The following is a 6,203-nucleotide window of genomic DNA, read 5'->3' as shown; positions in this document are numbered from 1 at the left end:
TTAGTTTGAATTAAGCAGGGCAAAAACATAATACCCATTTGTCGCAACGTGCCCTTTTGCGGGCGAGTGAAGGCGAGGCTCACGAGTGCGCTTTCCAAAGGAGGAAAGATGCACGGAGTCGCCACCAACGTTTATTTGTGGAAAACGTCGGGAAAACCGAAGGAAACCGGTCAAAAATGAAAATTCTAAGTTCGGGAGTTGTATTTACGTTTGAGGAAGGTATTAGCACCTCTCACGTTTGTCTCGAAGGACAACAGCCTATTTTTTAGAATTGTGGAAATTGTATTACCTTAACTTTTATTTCTTTTTATTTTTTGAGGTCGACAAAAGCGGGGCTTTTGCTCCTACGTACCCTCCATCGAAGAGGAAATCAGACCTACGTAGTTCTTTTTTATGCGTGAATCAAGTGATTGATTTTTTACTTGAGGGGTGATCATTTTAAGGCGTTGGACCTTAAAAATGATCCTTTTTACTTAGTAAGAAACTGAAATGATAAACTTTCAAAAAAACCTATTTTTGTGGACGAGCTTGACTAGGCGAGTTTGATTTTAGCCTTAGTTTCACTTTAGTTATTAGTCAATTCAATTAAGAATGAGAAATCCCAAAGAGAAAACGTTCGATTGATTTTTCGCTTTACTTTACTAAAAGGTATTTTTTTATTATTATATTATTATTTTACCTCTTTTTTGATTTCCAACGTGGTTACGGCACGACCGAACGGTCGAAATTCATTTTAACCGAAATTAACGGATGATACAATTCAAACGATCGGTGGAAATTTATTTTATTTTTAGATTAAGCGAGAAATGACTTAAATAAATGGCTTAAGCACGTCAAAATAGGGTATAAAAAGCAAATGAAAACGAGAATAAAAATACATGAAACAAAATGTGGACCACCACGGGTACATAGAATGAATTGAAAAGCTCGGTTTGAGGTACTTACCCGTTGAAGACTGAAGAAAACGAAGAACAAACGACGAATGTTGAAGAACGGTCGAGAATCTTCGCGTAATTACTCACGGAAACGTTACGGAAGCGCCTCGACATGGATTTTCTTCACGGAAATAATTTTCCTAAGCAATTTCGAAAGAGAGAGAAGTGCTAAGAAGGCTGAACCCTTTTCTTCTTCACTCCTCCCCCTATTTATAGCAAAATAGGAGAGGAGCTTACCACCCAGCTCGCCCAGGCGAGCAAGGTTGCTTCCTCCAGAAGCAACAGCCTTCTGGAGGAAGGATCTGGAAGGCCCAAGTGGGCCAGATTGCTATTTGTACCCCCCTTTTTACTAAATGCACCCCCTTCTATTTTTTTTGGTAATTCTTTTTTCGTAACGATACTTATTTTCCTTCCGCAAGGTTACGAATCCTTACGGATTATGTATTTACTCTTTTTTAGCTTTCGAAGAAGTTACGGAAACTCACAGATCGCGCAGAAAACTCACGGATCGCGCAAAAACACATCTTTTCGATTTCCGCCACATCACGGAATTTCACGGATCGCGCAAGCCTGCTTCCTTTTGATTTCTGACACGTCTCAGGACTTCATTTATTGTGCAACAAAGGACGCCAAGTATCTCAAAACGGCTAACCAGAGGTTGCATGTTATCAAGTAATAATCCCCGGACGAAATTAGGGTATGACAGTTGCCCCTCTTTACTTACCTCTCATCGGAGATAAGAGGAAAGCAAAGATAGGACACTGATTTCGTCCGTCCTGCCCTTTCCGTGATGACAACTCTCGTCTCTACTCCTTCTTTTTTCTTCTGCACAAAACAAAATACAAACAACAACAAGAACAACGAATATAATATACATATACACATATACACATATCTAGCGAAGGAACCGATCCGGAAAACAACAGAAGAACATATTCCCCAGTCACCAGAGGTTCCGCGCTTGATAATGGAGGACACATGAACAGCGCTAGGCAATGACATTCATGGGACTCCGAAAAGAGGGGAGAATGGAGGATTGCCTTGAGGGTCCGCACTTAGGCAATCATGAAACATAGCTCCAAACTCGAAGGTGGAGGACACATGAACGAAAACGCAATTCATGGAGCTCCGAAAAAAGGGGGGGAGGTGGAGGATTACCTTGAGGGTCCGCACTTAGGCAATCATGAAACATAGCTCCAAACTCGAAGGTGGAGGACACATGAACGAAAACGCAATTCATGGAGCTCCAAAAAAAGGGGGAGAATGGAGGATTGCCTTGAGGCTCCCCACTTAGGCAATCATGAAACACAGCTCCAAACTTGAAAGTGGAGGACACATGAACGAAAACGCAATTCATGGAGCTCCAAAAAAGGGGGAGAATGGAGGATTGCCTTGAGGGTTCACACTTAGGCAATCATGAAACATAGCTCCAAACTCGAAGGTGGAGGACACATGAACAGCGCTAGGCAATAACATTCATGGGGCTCCAAAAAAAAAGGGAGAATGGAGGATTTCCTTGAGGGTCCGCACTTAGGCAATCATGAAACACAGCTCCAAACTCGAAAGTGGAGGACACATGAACGAAAACGCAATTCATGGAGCTCCGAAAAAGGGGGAGAATGGAGGATTGCCTTGAGGGTCCACACTTAGGCAATCATGAAACACAGCTCCAAACTCGAAAGTGGAGGACACATGAACGAAAACGCAATTCATGGAGCTCCGAAAAAGGGGGCGAATGGAGGATTGCCTTGAGGGTCCGCACTTAGGCAATCATGAAACATAGCTCCAAACTCGAAGGTGGAGGACACATAAACAGCGCTAGGCAATAACATTCATGGGTCTCCGGAAAAAAAAGGGAGAATGGAGGATTGCCTTGAGGGTCTGCACTTAGACAATCATGAAACACAGCTCCAAACTCGAAAGTGGAGGACACATGAACGAAAACGCAATTCATGGAGCTCCGAAAAAGGGGGAGAATGGAGGATTGCCTTGAGGGTCCGCACTTAGGCAATCATGAAACACAGCTCCAAACTCGAAGGTGGAGGAGACATGAACAGCGCTAGGCAATAACATTCATGGGACTCCGAAAAAGGGGTTGACGGGACCGAACGGTCCACCGGGTTTTTCCACCTGAAAGGCAAACATGCTTTTTCTAAAGAAAAATAAATCATTCGCGAGAGCGCCATATCTTAGAGAAACAATATACTTGTGCCAAGGGTAATCTTCCTTGTAACCGAGAATGAAGGGCAGGACGTCAACTTTTAGCTTTCAAATGAACATGCAGGGGAAACATCGGGCTAAGCTGAAAATAAATCACTCATAATGTATAAAACTCACAAGGCAAGTGTTTTATCCTATTCCCAAACCATAACTGCACCATGACTTTATTTTGCACACGATTTCCCATCGAATCAGAGATCACACGTACGATCACGGATCAATAGGATTTTCTCGAGGGTTGTGTTTTTGGAGAGGACGCTGGGTGTTTCGGTCTTTTCCTCTTTGTTCATGTGGGGTGGGATATTGCCAGTCGAGAACGACCTTGAATGGCAATCTGAAGGGAAGAGACACCAAAAATGGGTTTTCCTTTGCCGGCAGTCACTTACCTTGCCGAAAATTTATCTGGTCTGAAGATCTTCCGTTCTCTTTCTTTCATTGATCGAGAATTGCTTCTTTTCCCTTTTTACTTCCTTTCGATCTTTGATCGGGAATCCTTCCTTTTCTTTCTTTTTTTTTCTTTATTTTCATCTTTTTCTTTTTCTTTCTTTCCATTTCTTCCTTTTCTTTCTTTTCACTTTTCCTTCCCCATCCCTTTCTTTGGGAAATCGGGTTTTAGCATTCTATTTGCTCTCCCTTGAGGAGATTCCGCTGTCCTTTGCTTCGGGGGAAGGAATGAGGATTCCTTTTTTATAGGCCAAGGTTCAAAAGGTCTAAGGTTGTGTTTCAAAGGGGTCTTTTATCATGGGAACCCCAATCTTGATATCTGGGGCGAAACAAATTTGGGTGTCAAGGTGTCGATTTCGGGCCGAACTTCCATGTTATTCCATAAGGCACGCGTGACAATGATGATTTGAAAACAACGTGCAAAATTAGTCATGGCTACAGCCAGGTGGGCACTCAAGCATCCTGTTTATGGCATTGTGATACTACGGTTAGGAATTTACACAAACAGACCCAACGTTTCCCAATTATGTTCTTTTATCAGTTCAATGAATTCATCCATTCTTATCTCGGTTATTCCGGAAAATAAACTCTTAGCATCAGTCCCTTGTTTCCAGAAGATACGTTTTCTCTTTACGAATGATTTATACTTCTTAACTATAACATGTCGACCTTCGCGGTCTTTCTTTCTTTTTCCTTTTTGTTTCATTTTTATATATGTTCACTAAGACTATACACCTGTGGTCCTTTATGAGGAAAACCTTTCTTTGTACATCTATATTTTTATACATGACAAACTTTTTTTGTACACGCATTAGAACTCTTCTCTTTACGTCACACGGTCTATATACAAACCCTATTTACATTCAAAGATTTTTTCATTTTTCCCAACACACACTTATAGTTCACACAAAAGTTTCTTCATATACACTCGTTGCTCACACACACAAGAATTCCTTTCCACGCATCATTTACACACAAAGACCTTCTATACACATTTTCCTTTTACATACATGTATAGATAAAAACCTTTTTCTTTTCTTTATGAACATGACTTTTATTCACAACGCTTCTTTCTTTTTATTAGGATTTTTGGTTCATTTTATTTTTAAGACGACGTTCCTAAATGAAAAACTCTACACGGTTCCGGAATTCCAACAAACACTATTGATAACAATGAAACAAGTACTGACGTAACAACTCAAACGATATGTATGTACAAAACAAAAGTCAAAACATGAAACAAATGTTAGTCCCTTAGTCAAACAAAAATATATAACAGGAAAAATAGAAACAAAAAGAAATATGGATCAAGGAATCTCCCAATCATGTGGCCCTGCTCCCTCCTAAGAAATCAAGTAAATCGGTCATCTCCTCGTCCTCGCGGGCCTCATCTGCCTCGTCGGGAGCCTCTGCTGATGCCTCTCCTGCCCGGGCCTCAGGCCAATCTCTAGGCCATGCGACCTCTGTCCTGAACTGGTCCGGAGTAGGGCACGAAAAAGAAATAAAGCCCTGGCTCTGCAAGCTGAGACTCATCTAATAAAGACAATCATGGGTCTGTACATGTGCCCGGTGGTTGGCCGCTTGCTGGCGAACCAAATGCCGCAAATACTGCTCCGTATCAAACGATCCGGCTGGACCGGCCTGATGAGGTGGCGGCGCGTCTATGGCCTGCGGAGCATCCCCCTGGGCCTGTCTCTGTGTGCAATACTTCTCAATAAAAGCTCGGGTGATGGGCGGCCGGATCACCTTGCTAGGTGCGACAGGGACTCCGAACGACTGGCAGAGTCCTGTGATCAAGGCGGGAAAACCCAGGGCCCTGTTGGACTTATCCGGGTCCAGAGGGTGCCTGGTAGGCGCCATACCTGCAAATATATAGATGGCATCAGTGATTAACTGAGCCACGTGAATGCTCATCCACGTCAGGATGGCATACACCAGCTGACACTTCGGCAGGGGGAGGTCGGAATTATGGTCGCTGGGCTGGATGTTGCTGAGCAGCAAAGTCATCCAGATCTGAGTCAGGGTGGTCATGTTGGTGCGCATGATCCGCACCCGTCTCCCGACAGCAGTCCGGGCAAAATCCTGCCCCGGTATACATAGCAACTGGGCGATGGCCTCCTCATCGAACCCATCGGATCGGTTCTTCCTCTGGCCATACTCGCACTCCTGGCCCTCTTCCAGCACTAAAGGGTATCCCAGGAACTGGCCGATAGCATCTGCATCAAACGGGATCCACTGACCCCTCACCCAGGACCTCATATCTCGCACGCCCTCCTCTGTAGGCCAAGCATTGGCATAAAATTCGAGGACTATGTCTGGATCGAACTTGGCCATGGGGGTGACCAGTGATGCCCACCGCCGACGAACTATCTCTTCTTGGAAATCGGTATACTCATCGTCCCTGAGCTGGACGCGTCGCTCCCGGAGAAATGACCATCCCTTGATGGCCTCGAAGCGCTGCTGGTGTTCAGCGCTCCTAAAGCGGTGACTGTCATACTCGGGAGCGGAACTGGTTCCTTCGGCCGCTTTATCCTTCCTGGATCTCTTTGAGGCAAGTTTCCTCGGGGCCATCTCCTGCGAGAACAAACATTCGGAAGTTAGTTT

This window comes from Glycine max, chromosome 3 (assembly GCF_000004515.6).
Source record: "Glycine max cultivar Williams 82 chromosome 3, Glycine_max_v4.0, whole genome shotgun sequence".
In the NCBI taxonomy this organism is placed as follows: domain Eukaryota; kingdom Viridiplantae; phylum Streptophyta; class Magnoliopsida; order Fabales; family Fabaceae; genus Glycine; species Glycine max.
The sequence above is the reverse complement of the archived record's forward strand: the minus strand, read 5'-3'. Positions refer to the sequence as shown.